This window comes from Musca autumnalis, unplaced genomic scaffold (genome assembly GCF_047663935.1).
Source record: "Musca autumnalis isolate F117 unplaced genomic scaffold, ASM4766393v1 scaffold_4, whole genome shotgun sequence".
NCBI classification, from domain to species: Eukaryota; Metazoa; Arthropoda; class Insecta; order Diptera; family Muscidae; genus Musca; species Musca autumnalis.
The window spans coordinates 165740224-165760988 of record NW_027411977.1 but is presented as its reverse complement, the minus strand read 5'-3'; the positions used below and the strand labels follow the sequence as shown (position 1 = coordinate 165760988).

Genomic DNA, 20765 nt, shown 5'->3' with positions numbered 1-20765 from the left:
TTTCCTAGGAATTGAAAAGAATAAACATGTATAAAAAACAAAATGTCCTTAAATTTGCTTACCTGTTACAGCTGTATAAACAGTGGGCATTATAACTCATTGTTATGTCGTGTTCAAATATGTATATTTGGTTCAGCATTTCCAGCAAGACGGAACATTATATTCGCCAGGTCCACAATCTTCTCTAAAGATTCCACAAAATGTCTAATTGTCGAAGTTTCACCACACATGTTGTCAGCCGCCTCAGAATTTGTATTTTCATAATTGTCCATTTTTTCACTTGTCTTTTATAATTTCTTTTGGTCATACTTGTTATTAAAAGCTGAATCACACGTTAAATTCACTATATTTTATTGATTTTTCACAAAAACACTTTTTTCACGAAGCGCCAAAATTATTTTACACCAAACATCGTTGGGCTATCAGCTGTGAAAATAATCAATGCTTCTTCTTATTAAGATAAAAGTATCAATAGTTGACAAAGTGTTGACTTTGTCACCATAATAGTAGACAAAGTGGTGACATGTCGACACATGTCCCCATGCTTCCTACAGGGTTGTCATCCAATACAACTCACACACAAATTCAATATTTGTGTTATCATATGTTAAAAGCACACTGTTCACAGGAGTTGCAGAGAAACAAAGTGCCTTAGTTTTAGATGGATTAACGTTCAAATGAATATCATCTGCAAATGCAAATGGTACAAACCAATTATGGATATTAGAAAACAAGTCATTTACAAAGAGTATAAACAAAAGTGGCCCGAGTACAGAACACTGTGGAACACCACTTTTAACAGGAAAAATATTACTAGAAGCACCACCAACACAAACGATCTGTTGCCTCTGTGACAGGTAAGACATTATTAGTTTACATGCACAGCATGAGAAACCATATAAGTCGCTTAATTTCGAAAATAATAAGCAATGATCAACGCGATCAAACGCTTTTTCAAGGTCAAGTGCCACAAGAACAGAAAGTCTGCTGCCACCAAAGATGGAAAGGATTCGGTCTCTTCAACCTAATAAAAGGGAAGTTGTGCTTCTGTTTTTTTCGGAAACCACATTGTGCATCATGGAGCATACGATTGTTCTCCAAATAGACAGACATCTGAAACTTTAGAATGTACTCCACAATTTTATAGCACACCGAAAAAATTGACATTGGATGAAAATTGTCATTATCAGACCCTTTTTTCTTTAATGGGACGATCTTAGCTACCTTCCAAGCTGACGGAAAAGTAGACGTAATGATTTTTGAATTGATTAATGGGTCGATTATGGATAGCAACTCAACTGTAGTTGCGTTGCCAGAAGAGAAAATCAAGCAATTAAAATGAGCAAAAATACGAAAATTTTTGTCAAATTCAATCAATATCAGTGTTTTGAACATTCAGCTAGAAAGTAGAAATTGATTTCAATTGATTCCCAACAAAGAACAGCGTTAAGCTCGTCTGGATGCATATCACAATCACATTTTTCATTAATATTACGTACTTATTCACTTAGTTGGCCCTCTGCAAGACATGTGTCAAATTAACAATGCTATAACTTCTTGATATCGTAAGAGATCCCACATAATTTCAAATTTTGTAGTTTGCTTCTAGGCGCACTTATTTTATCGTAAACCACTAAATAATAGAAAGACAATTACGCAAAAAATACAAACCGATCCTGATTTTGTTTTCACATAACAGGTGTCGCACAAAAGATTTTCATTCGTTAAAATCCAGTTAGAAAAAATGATTACAAACGATGCATTTGTAAAAATTTTGATTTTCAATTTAAAATTAAAACAAAAATTCTTTCAATAAATAATGTTGGGTTTGTTGAACAAATGAGTTGATGTTGAAGACAACATTAGGGGAATAAATTCAGAAATCGGCCAGAAATAACAACTACTAAAAACTGACTTTTTGGTAATAACTAAATGTTTGCAAATCAATGAAAGTGCAATACAATTGTGCATATTACAACGATTTATTTGCAATTAAGAATTTTATCGTATATGGAGATGTACTGTCATAACTATTCAATTTTCAATTTCAAAATCTGTAATTTGAAGAAATTGCTAAATAATTAATGAAATCAATAATAGTCCCCAAACCAGAGACAAAAGATTGGTTCTGTAATTGAAAACGATTTTGGAGTATGTATGCAAAATATAAAGCAACGAATCAGATTTGCTACTAAGAAGATTTCAAGCCCGTTAAAGTACTTTGATGACGTTATATTTTCTGATGAGATGGAAATTATGTTGCACTATTACGACGGAACCCAAAAAATATGGCGCAACCCTCTCACAGCCCTGGAAAATAAAAATGCAATACATACTGTAAAGTTCGGAGAACTGTAAGTTATGGTATGGGCATAGACAAATGAAGTGTATAGACAAAGGATTACTCATGTTGAGTGCTGTCAACAGACTCAAACCAAAATACTCAACATTTTTCGAAGTCGATTTTTGAGAAAAATTGCAAGATTTTCTTTTACATCTGAGTATCTAGATTTCGTCAAAAACTAACCCCATACAGTTTTTGTTAGAACAAAATGTTTTTAAATTGTGTTTTTAATTGAATTGTTCTGAAAACGAAATCGATGTTAACAAATGAATCGTATAGACAAAGGATTACTCATTCGATTTGTTCCTAGGTTTTACCATTTTTGAGATATAGAAGTTCAGGTCACAGTTTTAGGTTTTTTGTTAGGTTTTCGCGAGTTTGCTTGAAAACGGCATGTATTGTCAAAATGGGACTAAAAAAATCTTATAGCTGTGAAAATTTCGGAATTTTTTCCTAGGTTGTACCATTTTTGCGATATATAAGTTAAAGTAGGGAAATTGCAGTCATGACATTTTTCATATGGAGACGATACAGTCAGTGAATTGTCCTAATCTGAACATCTATATCTTTAACTAGCAAGTGCCCGCTACTTCGTTAGCGGAGAATTCACACGAATATAAAGGAGGATAATCATTACTAAAGGGATTTAGTTATGCCACATTCGAAGTAGTGTAGGGTACCAAATGTTAAAGGAATATGTAGTTTTAACCCTTTCGAACCCAACATTGCTTATAAGCAACTTCGAGTTTTAGCATGGTTTAATTTGAAAATGATGGGATTTTCTCATCAAAACTCGCATTGGTTTGGTTAATTGAAGTTCTGAGAATAAAACACAACAGCAAAAATATCAGTTATGTGACGATCGACCTATTTATTATGCATTATTCACTATGAAGTCTAGCAAATCGCGCACTCTAAAAAAATAGCGCATAAAGTAAAGTTAAACAAAAATATTTTTAAATTAAAAAACAAATACGCATTGTTATTACTAACAGGTATAGTTATAAAACAAAAATAACATTTTCAAAAAATGTGGCATTGTTCCCTTACAATATTTTTTTCTTTTTTGAAGTTGCTTATAAGCAACTTTGGTCCACGGTGATAGTGAAAACCATTGAAATCGAAAATATGAACAAACTACCTAAACGGCTCTGGAAACAAATATACAAGTCATTCTGGAGTTCGACTGAAACAAGTCTTCTGATGAAGAGTGCGATGATGAAGAAGAAGAGTTTATGTAGAATGGTTTGAACGAAATTTTGGAGAGAGGTGAAGAAATAGAGATCAATTTGCTAGAAGATAGCACCATTGAACTACGTGTTGTAAAGTATCCAGAGAGAGTCGAGCGTCATGTTCCAGTTCCAAGCGCCGTAAAGTTATTTGCGAACTGCCAAATTCGTCATTGGGTGGTATGGGAGAAAAAAGTCGACGTCGTTTTAGCAAGACAGGAACACCTGTGTCAAAGTGTGGTGTTCATCTATGTTCAAATACAAGTAAAAATTTTTTCCTTGCCTATCATACTAAGGTATTATTGATATAATATATAATATTATATCAAAAATGATTCCTAAAGAATAAATAACAAGCAATTTGTATGTTCTTTAAACTTGTTTTAATTTATTAATGCCATGAAATACTACCTCAACGGCCTGAAGTTGCTTATAAGCAACTTCCAATGTCTGGTTCCCCAATAACTCTCGAAGTTTCAAATCTTCAAAAATCCTTAATTTGGAGCTAACAAACTTTGCTATCACAAAAAAATAATTTTTAGACATTCGGTTCTGCAGCGGGGCCGAAAGGGTTAACAATAGTCGTTGGGAATATAGTTTTAAAAATACTACGGCCCACATTTTTTGAAAACAAAATTTTGCCGTTGATAGCTTCTAGCTACTTCTACGCGGCATCAATAAAGCAAAATTAACACAAATCGATTTATGTCGTTCTATTTGAAAACCACAGGTATGATTTTTAGAAAGAATATATGGTAAAACCTTAAACTATCGTACTTTACTGGATAAAGAATTTGTAAATAGGAACGGGTGAAACTATACTCTGCATTTTAATTTATTTATTTATTATCCTCCTTTATATTCGTCTGAATTCTCCGCTAACGAAGTAGCGGGCACTTGCTAGTACATATATAAAAACATTGATTTTATTACGCTAATTGATTTTATTACGCAATGGAAGGTGAAGAAGGTGACATTTCTGAAAATGTTCAAGATATAGTTTTACGTTACAGAGGATGTTGCAAACCCCCAAAAATTGGTTACATTCGCTGATGATGTGCCACCAAATAAGAAACCTGCCTATGATGAAATCAGAATTGAACACAGAGTTTCGAATCCGGTCACCAATCCAGTCGTTATTCAACCTCAAATATCTACACCAGAAAAACCAACAGAGTTTAGCCTGGGAGATTGTGGTGTATTTCAATACATATTAATATTTGATGGCAACCATGTACTGTTAATATTTTTACTCAATGCAAATTAGTACATTTATCGAATGAATGCACAACAGCACTCATTCATTTGTATTCATACTCATTGTACAAATTCTCCAATGAGTGAGTATGAATGAATACATGCTCTGAAGTTGTGCGTTGTTGTGTTCTTTGTTGTTGAAAATTGCATTTATACGTCCCGTAACACGATCTAGCTCGACTTAACAACATTCAGCAAGAGGGAGTGGACACAAATAAGAGTGCAATGAGTGAGTTATTTTATACTTGGTTGTGCATTCACTTGTTGTTATACCGTTTATTTCTATATGCTTCGAACTTCGGAACAACCTCCTTTAAACCTCCAACCACACTCCCCCGAACAACCTCCGAACTTCGGAACAACCTCTTCTGAACCTTCGAACGACCTCCTCTGAAACTCCCCCTCTGAACCCCCGGAACAACCTCCACCGAACCACCACCTCTGAACCATTTCTGCCTTCAGTCCATAGCAACACCAAAACCTGTTCGCTACTAGTAGTAGTAGTTTTATATCCAATAACTGGATAACTCGAACAATATTCTATCATTCGGCTGCTTATTACTCATTCTACAAACCTTTCAACCTCCATTTTAAATTAATATTAAAGTTTGTTGTGTTAAGTATTTAGTAAAGAATTATTGGATTAAATCTTATTCATCGCGTGCTTCTTTTTATTTCAAGAATACACAACAAATATGGAGTAGTTTTGAGAATTGTCTTAGTCAAATACATACGATATTTTCTATTAAGAGAAGGAGTAAGGTTCGTCAGAATGAGGAGTGGTACAAATCCGGAGATATTGAATATTATAACTCCTTGCGTGACATTGCATTTAGATAATATATGAGACATAAAAGTAATGAAAAATGGAAATTTTTTTGCAGAACTCGTAATAAAGCTAAAACAGTTCGCAAAGCGAAAAGGACTGCACATTCTGAGCTATTTGTGATTCGGCTAGGAGTAGTAAAGAATTGTGGGTGCACTGAAAGCAAATGGACTAGCTGCATATAAATCTTATAATTGTGATAATTGCGTGTTATCGTAGTAAAAAATATTAGCTTCTTGCAGGCTCAGGAACGGAGCACAAATTTTCAAAAAAAGAGTAAACATACAGCTGATTGTCACTTCTACCTTATATAAATGTGCCTTGCTCTAGATTAGCATGAAATATTGAAATCAAAATAGATATTTATTATTATCGCGTATAGGGTTGCATGGATCCATTATATACATACATTCTTTTAAATGCCACGGCAACAAAAAATTGCAAAAATTGTAAATCCAATATTTGTGACTGTAACCCCCATAGAACATACTTCCCGTTTTTCGACATTTTAAGGTTATAGCCACAGTATCTATACGAAATGGTATCTATACGAATTGCGCATCCTAAACCTAACCTAACATAGACCAAATACTAAAGGTCTATGTTAGGTTAGGTTTAGGATGCGCAACTACCGTGCTGGCAGCCACTCCACTCGGAGACCTTGAGTTCCATTGTGATCATCCTGAATATTGAAATTATGTGTATTTTAGAGATGATGATGATGTGCACATTCGGTTATTTGTCTGTAGATGAAGAATATTGATATGTTTGTTGTTGAAGAGGTGATCCGGTTATGGATTCGGCAATGGTATGGAAGAGTTGAAGGATGGATGAGGTGATTGTGATGCGCTATATGGTGACGTGTGTAGATGATGATAGTGTGAAATAAAAATACACAGTGGTGATTGTGTGGGTTCGTATCGTCGGCTTTCCTTTTTCAAAAAGCATCTTGGTCAGTAAGCTCGTCTCTAACGAGAAATTAATTAAAAAATATATGGTGTTGTGTGACTGTATACAATGTAGATGACGATAGTGTGTAATAAAAATATATGGTGTTGTGTGACTGTATACAATGATGATGATGATGTGTGTCTGTTGACTATATGGTGATGTGTGCACGCAGATGATGCTGGTGAGGAAGAACGTATGTGTGACTGCATATGATGATTTGTGTATGTGCTATGTAGGAGGAGATGGTGGATTAAGTTTGGAAAGTGGGAAAGGAGGGAAATGGAAGGTGATAAGAAAAGAGAGAAGAAGAATAAGAAGAGTGAGTAACTGTAGAGGAAAAATCCATTTGTTTTAAAAAGAAATATTGATTGAGAAAGATTTTCCTAGACCGTTTTAAGCCTATGATGACATGCCCCAGAGCCACTTTATGCTCCTGCAGTAAGCTACCAGGACTATATGGTCAATAGAGAATAAGTAAGAGAGAGATGCAATCACATGTACACCAAATAGTCTATGTATTTTGACCATCAGTCTATGTAGATGTCCTACATAGAAGGTGCTCGATTGTCTCCGTTTCCTCCTCATCCTCACATATCCTACAATAATAATAATCATCATCTCACTTTCATGTCATATATCTTAATCTGCAGTGGCCAGTTATGACCCCTGTAGCGATTCTGATTTCTGACTTGCAAAGTGAGAGAAGGGACGCAGTTCTACGCCCTGAGATTGCCAGCAGATTGACTTTGATACCTTGCAACCACGTACATCTTGCCAAATTCTTACGGTTTTCTCTGCAAAATGTACGTCCATGTTTCTTACTTTAAGAAAATACCTACAATTTTGAACAATCCTAGATTTGATGGTGTAGTATCCAAGCGCCTTCAAAGCAGCCTCACTATCCACGTAAATAGTCGCTGTCATACCTGCGTTGTCTGTCGTTTCTACCAGCTCCCGTACCATCCTCCATCTTTGAACCATCGGTAAAAATGGCTAGACGATCGGGAAGTGGTCTGTCCTGCTTCCAAGCACTTCTGTCAGGGATAAGCACATCCACTTTGTTAAAGTTTTTGTTATGTTATCGGAAGAAAATTAAAAATAAGTAGATTCTTGCAGTTCTGGAACAGACCATTTATGTTGTTGGCGAAATTACAACAACAATTATTTTTTATAAAGGGATTTGACATTTCACATTCGAACAGCTGGTGTGATACCACTACCTTGGTAATTGTGCCATGTGCAGGCCGCAATAGTGGAACAATAGTCACGGCTTGTACGGACGTCGGGCTCCCACCAGAATAAAAACGATTAGTTGTTGGGGGTGATCATGAAATATTTAGAGACCAAAAACAAGCTTTTAATCCGATTTTGTAGCGGCTATGTGGGTCGCAATGATTGTCTGATCGTAGAAAAAGCCTGCCTTAACATGCTGATCAGATAATATTTAGCGGGTGAAATGAATCAGCAGTTTTGCGGGAAGATATGTTCCCCCGAAAGATATATTTAGAAAAGAAACTCATGACTTTTTCTTTGGTAATTTGGTAATAAGTTTTCGCTGTTGTTTTAAATTATTTCTACTGAGCCACCATAGAACGGTACATTATCCAACTGAAGTTGCTCAAATTTGGTAGTTACTATGTGTAAAACACTTCTTTCGAGAATCGTTTGATATTGCACCCTTAGAAGGATTCCGCCCGACTTTCGGTACACATTTTGAAGGATTTTACCAATTATCGAACCGACATGGCTTACATTTTGGTAGTTTCTCTTCGTTAGGGGTATATAATATTCCTACAGGGAATTGTATAATTTCACTATTTTAGCTATTCTTAAGGTTTTAGCCGGATGGTAGGAAATATATTGCAAAAAACAGATAGAATGGATGCATAACCGATGTGAAGAAAGATCCTTACTACGGTATTTGTATATCTCGCCGTTGATCAATTTGACACACATTTACATGCGGAAAATAATAAAAGAAACGCAAACATATTTGGTCTGTTCCAGTACTGCAAGAATCTACTAATTTTTCCTATTTTTTTCGATAACATAAAGGAAAAGATTTTATCGTAGTAAAAAATAGCAGCTTCTTGCAGGTTCTGGAACAGAGCATTTATAGTTTGTTCATCAAACCTTAAAAAAGTTACCAAACCAGAAACAAAGTTACCAACCCTATATTCTACCAACTATAGCAACCGTGATTGTGATATGCATCCAGACGAGCTTAACGCTGTTCTTTGTTGGGAATCAATTGAAATCAATTTCTACTTTCTAGCTGAATGTTCAAAACACTGATATTGATTGAATTTGACAAAAATTTTCGTATTTTTGCTCATTTTAATTGCTTGATTTTCTCTTCTGGCAACTCAACTGTAGTTGCGTTCAAAACACTGATATTGATTGAATTTGACAAAAATTTTCGTATTTTTGTCAAATTCAATCAATATCAGTGTTTTGAACATTCAGCTAGAAAGTAGAAATTGATTTCAATTGATTCCCAACAAAGAACAGCGTTAAGCTCGTCTGGATGCATATCACAATCACGGTTGCTACAGTTGGTAGAATATAGGGTTGGTAACTTTGTTTCTGGTTTGGTAACTTTTTTAAGGTTTGATGAACAAACTATAAATGCTCTGTTCCAGAACCTGCAAGAAGCTGCTATTTTTTACTACGATAAAATCTTTTCCTTTATGTTATCGAAAAAAATAGGAAAAATTAGTAGATTCTTGCAGTACTGGAACAGACCAAATATGTTTGCGTTTCTTTTATTATTTTCCGCATGTAAATGTGTGTCAAATTGATCAACGGCGAGATATACAAATATCGTAGTAAGGATCTTTCTTTACATCGGTTATGCATCCATTCTATCTGTTTTTTGCAATATATTTCCTACCATACGGCTAAAACCTTAAGAATAGCTAAAATAGTGAAATTATACAATTCCCTGTAGGAATATTTTATACCCCTAACGAAGAGAAAATACCAAAATGTAAGCCATGTCGGTTCGATAATTGGTAAAATCCTTCAAAATGTGTACCGAAAGTCGGGCGGTATCCTTCTAAGGGTGCAATATCAAACGATTCTCGAAAGAAGTGTTTTACACATAGTAACTACCAAATTTGAGCAACTTCAGTTGGATAATGTACCGTTCTATGGTGGCTCAGTAGAAATAATTTAAAACAACAGCGAAAACTTATTACCAAATTACCAAAGAAAAAGTCATGAGTTTCTTTTCTAAATATATCTTTCGGGGGAACATATCTTCCCGCAAAACTGCTGATTCATTTCACCCGCTAAATATTATCTGATCAGCATGTTAAGGCAGGCTTTTTCTACGTCGTAAACCCAAACCATACGATCAGACAATCATTGCGACCCACATAGCCGCTACAAAATCGGATTAAAAGCTTGTTTTTGGTCTCTAAATATTTCATGATCACCCCCAACAACTAATCGTTTTTATTCTGGTGGGAGCCCGACGTCCGTACAAGCCGTGACTATTGTTCCACTATTGCGGCCTGCACATGGCACAATTACCAAGGTAGTGGTATCACACCAGCTGTTCGAATGTGAAATGTCAAATCCCTTTATAAAAAATAATTTTTGTTGTAATTTCGCCAACAACATAAATGGTCTGTTCCAGAACTGCAAGAATCTACTTATTTTTAATTTTTTTCCGATAACATAACAAAAACTTTAACAAAGTGGATGTGCTTATCCCTGACAGAAGTGCTTGGAAGCAGGACAGACCACTTCCCGATCGTCTAGCCATTTTTACCGATGGTTCAAAGATGGAGGATGGTACGGGAGCTGGTGTGTACTGTGAAGAGCTGAATATCAGACGCTCGTTTAAACTTAGCGACAACTGTAGTGTCGTTCAGGCGGAGGTTTTTTCTGTTTTAAAAGCCATAGAGCTACTGGTAGAAACGACAGACAACGCAGGTATGACAGCGACTATTTACGTGGATAGTGAGGCTGCTTTGAAGGCGCTTGGATACTACACCATCAAATCTAGGATTGTTCAAAATTGTAGGTATTTTCTTAAAGTAAGAAACATGGACGTACATTTTGCAGAGAAAACCGTAAGAATTTGGCAAGATGTACGTGGTTGCAAGGTATCAAAGTCAATCTGCTGGCAATCTCAGGGCGTAGAACTGCGTCCCTTCTCTCACTTTGCAAGTCAGAAATCAGAATCGCTACAGGGGTCATAACTGGCCACTGCAGATTAAGATATATGACATGAAAGTGAGATGATTATTATTATTGTAGGATATGTGAGGATGAGGAGGAAACGGAGACAATCGAGCACCTTCTATGTAGGACATCTACATAGACTGATGGTCAAAATACATAGACTATTTGGTGTACATGTGATTGCATCTCTCTCTTACTTATTCTCTATTGACCATATAGTCCTGGTAGCTTACTGCAGGAGCATAAAGTGGCTCTGGGGCATGTCATCATAGGCTTAAAACGGTCTAGGAAAATCTTTCTCAATCAATATTTCTTTTTAAAACAAATGGATTTTTCCTCTACAGTTACTCACTCTTCTTATTCTTCTTCTCTCTTTTCTTATCACCTTCCATTTCCCTCCTTTCCCACTTTCCAAACTTAATCCACCATCTCCTCCTACATAGCACATACACAAATCATCGTATGCAGTCACACATACGTTCTTCCTCACCAGCATCATCTGCGTGCACACATCACCATATAGTCAACAGACACACATCATCATCATCATTGTATACAGTCACACAACACCATATATTTTTATTACACACTATCGTCATCTACATTGTATACAGTCACACAACACCATATATTTTTTAATTAATTTCTCGTTAGAGACGAGCTTACTGACCAAGATGCTTTTTGAAAAAGGAAAGCCGACGATACGAACCCACACAATCACCACTGTGTATTTTTATTTCACACTATCGTCATCTACAGCGCATCACAATCACCTCATCCATCCTTCAACTCTTCCATACCATTGCCGAATCCATAACCGGATCACCTCTTCAACAACAAACATATCAATATTCTTCATCTACAGACAAATAACCGAATGTGCACATCATCATCATCTCTAAAATACACATAATTTCAATAGTCAGGATGATCACAATGGAACTCAAGGTCTCCGAGTGGAGTGGCTGCCAGCACGGTAGTTGCGCATCCTAAACCTAACCTAACATAGACCTTTAGTATTTGGTCTATGTTAGGTTAGGTTTAGGATGCGCAATTCGTATAGATACCATTTCGTATAGATACTGTGGCTATAACCTTAAAATGTCGAAAAACGGGAAGTATGTTCTATGGGGGTTACAGTCACAAATATTGGATTTACAATTTTTGCAATTTTTTGTTGCCGTGGCATTTAAAAGAATGTATGTATATAATGGATCCATGCAACCCTATACGCGATAATAATAAATATCTATTTTGATTTCAATATTTCATGCTAATCTAGAGCAAGGCACATTTATATAAGGTAGAAGTGACAATCAGCTGTATGTTTACTCTTTTTTTGAAAATTTGTGCTCCGTTCCTGAGCCTGCAAGAAGCTAATATTTTTTACTACGATAACACGCAATTATCACAATTATAAGATTTATATGCAGCTAGTCCATTTGCTTTCAGTGCACCCACAAAATCTTTACTACTCCTAGCCGAATCACAAATAGCTCAGAATGTGCAGTCCTTTTCGCTTTGCGAACTGTTTTAGCTTTATTACGAGTTTTGCAAAAAATTTTCCATTTTTCATTACTTTTATCTCTCATATATTATCTAAATGCAATGTCACGCAAGGAGTTATAATATTCAATATCTCCGAATTTGTACCACTCCTCATTCTGACGAACCTTACTCCTTCTCTTAATAGAAAATATCGTATGTATTTGACTAAGACAATTCTCAAAACTACTCCATATTTGTTGTGTATTCTTGAAATAAAAAGAAGCACGCGATGAATAAGATTTAATCCAATAATTCTTTATTAAATACTTAACACAACAAACTTTAATATTAATTTAAAATGGAGGTTGAAAGGTTTGTAGAATGAGTAATAAGCAGCCGAATGATAGAATATTGTTCGAGTTATCCAGTTATTGGATATAAAACTACTACTACTAGTAGCGAACAGGTTTTGGTGTTGCTATGGACTGAAGGCAGAAATGGTTCAGAGGTGGTGGTTCGGTGGAGGTTGTTCCGGGGGTTCAGAGGGGGAGTTTCAGAGGAGGTCGTTCGAAGGTTCAGAAGAGGTTGTTCCGAAGTTCGGAGGTTGTTCGGGGGAGTGTGGTTGGAGGTTTAAAGGAGGTTGTTCCGAAGTTCGAAGCATATAGAAATAAACGGTATAACAACAAGTGAATGCACAACCAAGTATAAAATAACTCACTCATTGCACTCTTATTTGTGTCCACTCCCTCTTGCTGAATGTTGTTAAGTCGAGCTAGATCGTGTTACGGGACGTATAAATGCAATTTTCAACAACAAAGAACACAACAACGCACAACTTCAGAGCATGTATTCATTCATACTCACTCATTGGAGAATTTGTACAATGAGTTTGAATACAAATGAATGAGTGCTGTTGTGCATTCATTCGATAAATGTATTCATGCAGATGTCTAATTTGCATTGAGTAAAAATATTAACAGTACATGGTTGCCATCAAATATTAATATGTATTGAAATACACCACAATCTCCCAGGCTAAACTCTGTTGGTTTTTCTGGTGTAGATATTTGAGGTTGAATAACGACTGGATTGGTGACCGGATTCGAAACTCTGTGTTCAATTCTGATTTCATCATAGGCAGGTTTCTTATTTGGTGGCACATCATCAGCGAATGTAACCAATTTTTGGGGGTTTGCAACATCCTCTGTAACGTAAAACTATATCTTGAACATTTTCAGAAATGTCACCTTCTTCACCTTCCATTGCGTAATAAAATCAATTAGCGTAATAAAATCAATGTTTTTATATATGTATGTACTAGCAAGTGCCCGCTACTTCGTTAGCGGAGAATTCAGACGAATATAAAGGAGGATAATAAATAAATAAATTAAAATGCAGAGTATAGTTTCACCCGTTCCTATTTACAAATTCTTTATCCAGTAAAGTACGATAGTTTAAGGTTTTACCACATATTCTTTCTAAAAATCATACCTGTGGTTTTCAAATAGAACGACATAAATCGATTTGTGTTAATTTTGCTTTATTGATGCCGCGTAGAAGTAGCTAGAAGCTATCAACGGCAAAATTTTGTTTTCAAAAAATGTGGGCCGTAGTATTTTTAAAACTATATTCCCAACGACTATTGTTAACCCTTTCGGCCCCGCTGCAGAACCGAATGTCTAAAAATTATTTTTTTGTGATAGCAAAGTTTGTTAGCTCCAAATTAAGGATTTTTGAAGATTTGAAACTTCGAGAGTTATTGGGGAACCAGACATTGGAAGTTGCTTATAAGCAACTTCAGGCCGTTGAGGTAGTATTTCATGGCATTAATAAATTAAAACAAGTTTAAAGAACATACAAATTGCTTGTTATTTATTCTTTAGGAATCATTTTTGATATAATATTATATATTATATCAATAATACCTTAGTATGATAGGCAAGGAAAAAATTTTTACTTGTATTTGAACATAGATGAACACCACACTTTGACACAGGTGTTCCTGTCTTGCTAAAACGACGTCGACTTTTTTCTCCCATACCACCCAATGACGAATTTGGCAGTTCGCAAATAACTTTACGGCGCTTGGAACTGGAACATGACGCTCGACTCTCTCTAGATACTTTACAACACGTAGTTCAATGGTGCTATCTTCTAGCAAATTGATCTCTATTTCTTCACCTCTCTCCAAAATTTCGTTCAAACTACATAACTCTTCTATGCTATTCTACATAAACTCTTCTTCTTCATCATCGCACTCTTCATCAGAAGACTTGTTTCAGTCGAACTCCAGAATGACTTGTATATTTGTTTCCAGAGCCGTTTAGGTAGTTTGTTCATATTTTCGATTTCAATGGTTTTCACTATCACCGTGGACCAAAGTTGCTTATAAGCAACTTCAAAAAAGAAAAAAATATTGTAAGGGAACAATGCCACATTTTTTGAAAATGTTATTTTTGTTTTATAACTATACCTGTTAGTAATAACAATGCGTATTTGTTTTTTAATTTAAAAATATTTTTGTTTAACTTTACTTTATGCGCTATTTTTTTAGAGTGCGCGATTTGCTAGACTTCATAGTGAATAATGCATAATAAATAGGTCGATCGTCACATAACTGATATTTTTGCTGTTGTGTTTTATTCTCAGAACTTCAATTAACCAAACCAATGCGAGTTTTGATGAGAAAATCCCATCATTTTCAAATTAAACCATGCTAAAACTCGAAGTTGCTTATAAGCAATGTTGGGGTCGAAAGGGTTAAAACTACATATTCCTTTAACATTTGGTACCCTACACTACTTCGAATGTGGCATAACGAAATCCCTTTAGTAATGATTATCCTCCTTTATATTCGTGTGAATTCTCCGCTAACGAAGTAGCGGGCATTTGCTAGTTTAAGATATAGATGTTCAGATTAGGACAATTCACTGACTGTATCGTCTCCATATGAAACAATGTCATGACTGCAATTTCCCTACTTTAACTTATATATCGCAAAAATGGTACAACCTAGGAAAAAATCCCGAAATTTTCACAGCTATAAGATTTTTTTAGTCCCATTTTGACAATACATGCCGTTTTCAAGCAAACTCGCGAAAACCTAACAAAAAATCTAAAACTGTGACCTGAACTTCTATATCTCAAAAATGGTAAAACCTAGGAACAAATCGAATGAGTAATCCTTTGTCTATACGATTCATTTGTTAACATCGATTTCGTTTTCAGAACAATTCAATTAAAAACACAATTTAAAAACATTTTGTTCTAACAAAAACTGTATGGGGTTAGTTTTTGACGAAATCTAGATACTCAGATGTAAAAGAAAATCTTGCAATTTTTCTCAAAAATCGACTTCGAAAAATGTTGAGTATTTTGGTTTGAGTCTGTTGACAGCACTCAACATGAGTAATCCTTTGTCTATACACTTCATTTGTCTATGCCCATACCATAACTTACAGTTCTCCGAACTTTACAGTATGTATTGCATTTTTATTTTCCAGGGCTGTGAGAGGGTTGCGCCATATTTTTTGGGTTCCGTCGTAATAGTGCAACATAATTTCCATCTCATCAGAAAATATAACGTCATCAAAGTACTTTAACGGGCTTGAAATCTTCTTAGTAGCAAATCTGATTCGTTGCTTTATATTTTGCATACATACTCCCAAATCGTTTTCAATTACAGAACCAATCTTTTGTCTCTGGTTTGGGGACTATTATTGATTTCATTAATTATTTAGCAATTTCTTCAAATTACAGATTTTGAAATTGAAAATTGAATAGTTATGACTGTACATCTCCATATACGATAAAATTCTTAATTGCAAATAAATCGTTGTAATATGCACAATTGTATTGCACTTTCATTGATTTGCAAACATTTAGTTATTACCAAAAAGTCAGTTTTTAGTAGTTGTTATTTATGGCCGATTTCTGAATTTATTCCCCTAATGTTGTCTTCAACATCAACTCATTTGTTCAACAAACCCAACATTATTTATTGAAAGAATTTTTGTTTTAATTTTGAATTGAAAATCAACATTTTTACAAATGCATCGTTTGTAATCATTTTTTCTAACTGGATTTTAACGAATGAAAATCTTTTGTGCGACACCTGTTATGTGAAAACAAAATCAGGATCGGTTTGTATTTTTTGCGTAATTGTCTTTCTATTATTTAGAGGTTTACGATAAAATAAGTGCGCCTAGAAGCAAACTACAAAATTTAAAATTATGTGGGATCTCTTACGATATCAAGAAGTTATAGCATTGTTAATTTGACACATGTCTTGCAGAGGGCCAACTAAGTGAATAAGTACGTAATAGTAATGAAAAATAAGGATTTTTGTTGTTGTTATTTTTTGTGGTTCCAGGACGAATTTTCTAAAACCCGGCCTTATCTCGCACATTTGCATCAACAGTGACCCACTGGTAAAATTTGAAGCTCCTAGCTTTAGCCGTTTTGGCTGGGCGTTGATGATGAGTCAGTCAGTCAGTCAATCACTTATCACCAAGCTCATTTATATATATAGATATTAAAAATTATTTTTTACAAATATTTTTTAAATATACTTAAACTTAAAAAAAATGTCCAAATATGTCCACCTCCAAATCGAATTTGAAAGATAGCAGGGGGTCTGTACTAATAAATTCAGAAGTCAAATCGTGCTCAAATTTGCCACAGTTAAAATAAAGTTGATTTTTCTATTTTAAGATGGGAGAATTTTTTGTAAATCGTCACCATAAATGCCGGAAGACGTAACCGACATGAAAATCGAAATTCGTTTTTTGATGGAATCTGATATATTAAGCTAAAATACATGCTCTGGCAAAATTTCAAGCTTCTACGTTTAAAAATAACGATCCTATTCAAGAAATGCCAATAGACGTAACAGCATACTGTATTTTCATAGAACACAAAAGGCGTAACCCACATTATTTCAAAACTAAACAGCAGTACAAACAATGTATTCTTTGCAATTATAATGTCAGAGGGAGGGCTTATTGAGTTAATGTATAATTTCCACGGGGCGGATTCGGTTAACCGGTTATTTGACCCGAAATTCCAGGTTCAAAACCGGGTTAGGCCCGTTTCTACTGAACCGATAAGGGTATCGTATGAAAGCTTATGGAAATACCTATTACATTGTGTAGTTACTTTAACAGTTTTGTCTCTTACTCGGTTTACTTCTCCATATGTGCAATTTGACTCTTAAGTGACGATATCTCAAGAATGGAAGCTTTTTTCAAAAATCACAAAGACCATTCTTTTAGTTAATTTTTAAAGCAATAACTTTGACTTTAGACGGTTTTTGCTGGTCTTACAGAAAAAATCCATAATTGAAATAATTGAAGATGATGACAGAAGACCTATGCCCTGATTTAAATAAACATCTAAAACGCACATATGAAAACAATATGTTAACCGTACAAAAGGAAGTGGTTATTCGGAAGGCAATGCTCGTCTCGATATTGTTTATTTTTCCAAGAGAAAGAACGAACGGAAATATTTAAAATTTGAGGCGTTGATACGAAAACGTCGTTCTAGTACAAAGATGTATTCTTTGAAGACGGATACGATTAGGCTGTAAGTTTGCAAAAGATGGTCTTGTCAACCAACCCATGGTTTAATAGAGATCAACTGATTGTAGTAATCAAATAGGTCCAGAGAAAAACGCAAATTGTCTGTATTGGTTTACTTATACAAAAAGACAGGAGATCCTACAGTCACTGCAAGCATTGGCTTTTGATCCTAGCAGTATAATCTTTTTTTAAAACTGATATCAAAGACGACTACCAGATTCTACCATAGAGAAAGTCCGGAAATTTTGAGGCAGTGCATCCTCCTCAGATGTACACACAAAGGCTAAAAGTTTCAAAAAAGAAATTTCAACACCTGCAAGATTTAAAACGCTTAATTCCAAGTGATTGTCATTACTTTTATGACAACATTCCTTATGACAATTAGAAGTTACATTTAAACTGTTACAGATCACTTAATTCATATGAACTATATTTTGTCCATAAATTGACTTAAATACAACAATAACACGGTGCTCTTGAGTCAAATTTAAATGGAAGGTGCTTACACCTAGGAAGTTTTTGCGGATTCTGAAACTGCAATGTTCATAGATGAGAAAAATCAAAAAACAAAAAAAAAAAAAAAAATCGCCGGAGCGCTTTTTAAATAAATCGCGATTCAAGTTGACATTTTTAGGGGTTGTTTAGGTTTTTGCGATTTTGCTTAGAAACCGCAAGTTCTATCAAAAGGGGAATAAAGAAAATGTTGTAGCTATCAAAATTCTCTACAAGATTGACCTTAATGATATTTACGTAGGTTTTACAACTTTTGAGATATAGAAGTTGGAATTGGGACAATTCAAATTCAATTCAATTCTGTATCGTCTCCTTATAAAACAATGTCATGACTGAAATTTCCCAACTTAAACTTATATATCTAAAAAAAATGGTACAACCTAGGAAAAATCACATAAGCCAGTCTCGTAGAGAATTTTCACAGCTATAAGATTTTCTCAGATCCCATACCCATAAGACTTGCCGTATTCAAGCAAAATCGCGAAACCTTAACAAAAAAAAAACCTAAAAATGTAAACTGAGCTTCTTTATCTCAAAAATGGTACAGCTTGAGAACAAATCATAAACGTCAATCCTGTAGAGAATTTTCACAGCTACAACATTTTCTTTTCGATTGGACTTGCGGTTTCCAAGCAAAGTCGTGAAAACCTAAAAAACACCTAAAAATGTGAAGTTTGACCGCGATTTATTTAAAAATCCCTACAGCGATTTTTTCTTGTTTTTAGATTTTTCTCATCTATGAACATTGCTGTTTCATAATTCACAAAAACTTCCCCTTTGTAAGCGGTTTTCATTAAAAGTTAGTTAAGGCGCACCCTTCATGGCATTGTTTTATAAGGGGGCGATACAGTCAGTGCATTGTCCCAATTTGAAATTCAATATCTCAAAAATGGTAAAACCTACGAAAATATCGTAAAGGTCAATCTTGTAGAGAATTTTCATAGCTACAACATTTTCTTCAGTCTCATTTTTATAGGACTTGCGGTTTCTAAGCAAAATCGTGAAAACCTAAACAACCCCTAAAAATGTCAACTTGAATCGCGATTTATTTAAAAAGCGCTCCGGCGATTTTTTTTGTTTTTTGATTTTTCTCATCTATGAACATTGCAGTTTCAGAATCCGCAAAAACTTCCCAGGTGTAAGCACCTTCCATTTAAATTTGATTCAAGAGCACCGTGATAAATATAATATTCCAGATTTAATATCGTCTAATACAATTGAAATTATAGGTAATTATAGTGATGGTTGGAATAGACAGTTCACCTAATTGTGGTCCATTGAAATATCAACGTCTTGACTGGGAATTGAACCCAACACCGTCAGATTGCTAGTTTAAAGTTCGCTTAACCGCGTATGCCAATAAACCAGTTATAATTTGTTTATAATTTTTCATTTATACTAGTTTCTTCAAATGTATACTCAATAAATTGTGGGTTACGTCTTTTAGCATTTCAGAAAAATACAATACCAAAAGACGTAACCAACACAGCTTCTAACATTCTGGAAAAAATTTTAATTTTTTTCCAAAAATATATTTCTTCTCTGTCTTAAAACACGATACTAAAAATTTTCGATATTTTATAACACCGTTTTCATTTTATAACGTTTTTTGTTTCTCCTGTAAAGTTTTATTTTTGTGGGTTACGTCTTCCGGCATTTATGGTGACGAAATACATGTTGTGACTGTACGTAGTATACAATTGAAATAGAACGGTAATACCGATATCTATCAACCGATTTTCCTTAAAATTCATATTTAAGGGTTTCAGAGTGTAGAAAACAGGTATGTATAATTTTTTTGAAAATAGGTCAATTTTTGACCTCTTGGAAGATATGGATCCTTCGTACCAAAAATTATTAACATAGGTCAATGTTTTGGTTTAGACCCCACACAACGGGATTACCCTGTTCAACAAATTTTGGCAGTTTTTTGGTCATTTTGGTCGATATCACAGCTTTGGTTGGCGACTTTCTAAAAGCAAAGCCTGAATATGCAAGTAGAAAATTCCATCGTTACAATGTTGCAAAGTATGTTGGCGTAGGTAGCCAAATAACGGAGATATCGCAATAGTCGGTAATACATCCCATTTTTCCATTTTTTGTAATCACGCTACAGGTCGCAATTGATAGGATCTGCCAGAGAGTTTTGAGATAATATTCAAGAGTCGGAATGGGCAAAAAACTTATGTGGACAAAAGTTTTATTTTTATGCGGACATCTCCGCTTTTAGTAGTCGTATTCCTAAAGGAAAGCCCGACAATGGAAAAGAGAAAATTATCGCCTTTATTAAAAATGGAAAATAGGTTGGCGCACATCTCACTTTCCCATTTCCCTGACCAAAATTTTGAAAGTCCATGTTAGCAAAAATTTCTTATTTAGTA

At 34.8% G+C, this 20765-nt stretch overlaps 1 protein-coding gene across 1 annotated transcript in view; it reads left to right on the top strand.

The window, feature by feature from the left end:
- Positions 1–20765, top strand: part of LOC141403934 (protein ABHD18) — a 244693-nt gene that overhangs the window by 20408 nt on the left and 203520 nt on the right. The gene's annotated exons all lie outside the window — the stretch shown is intronic.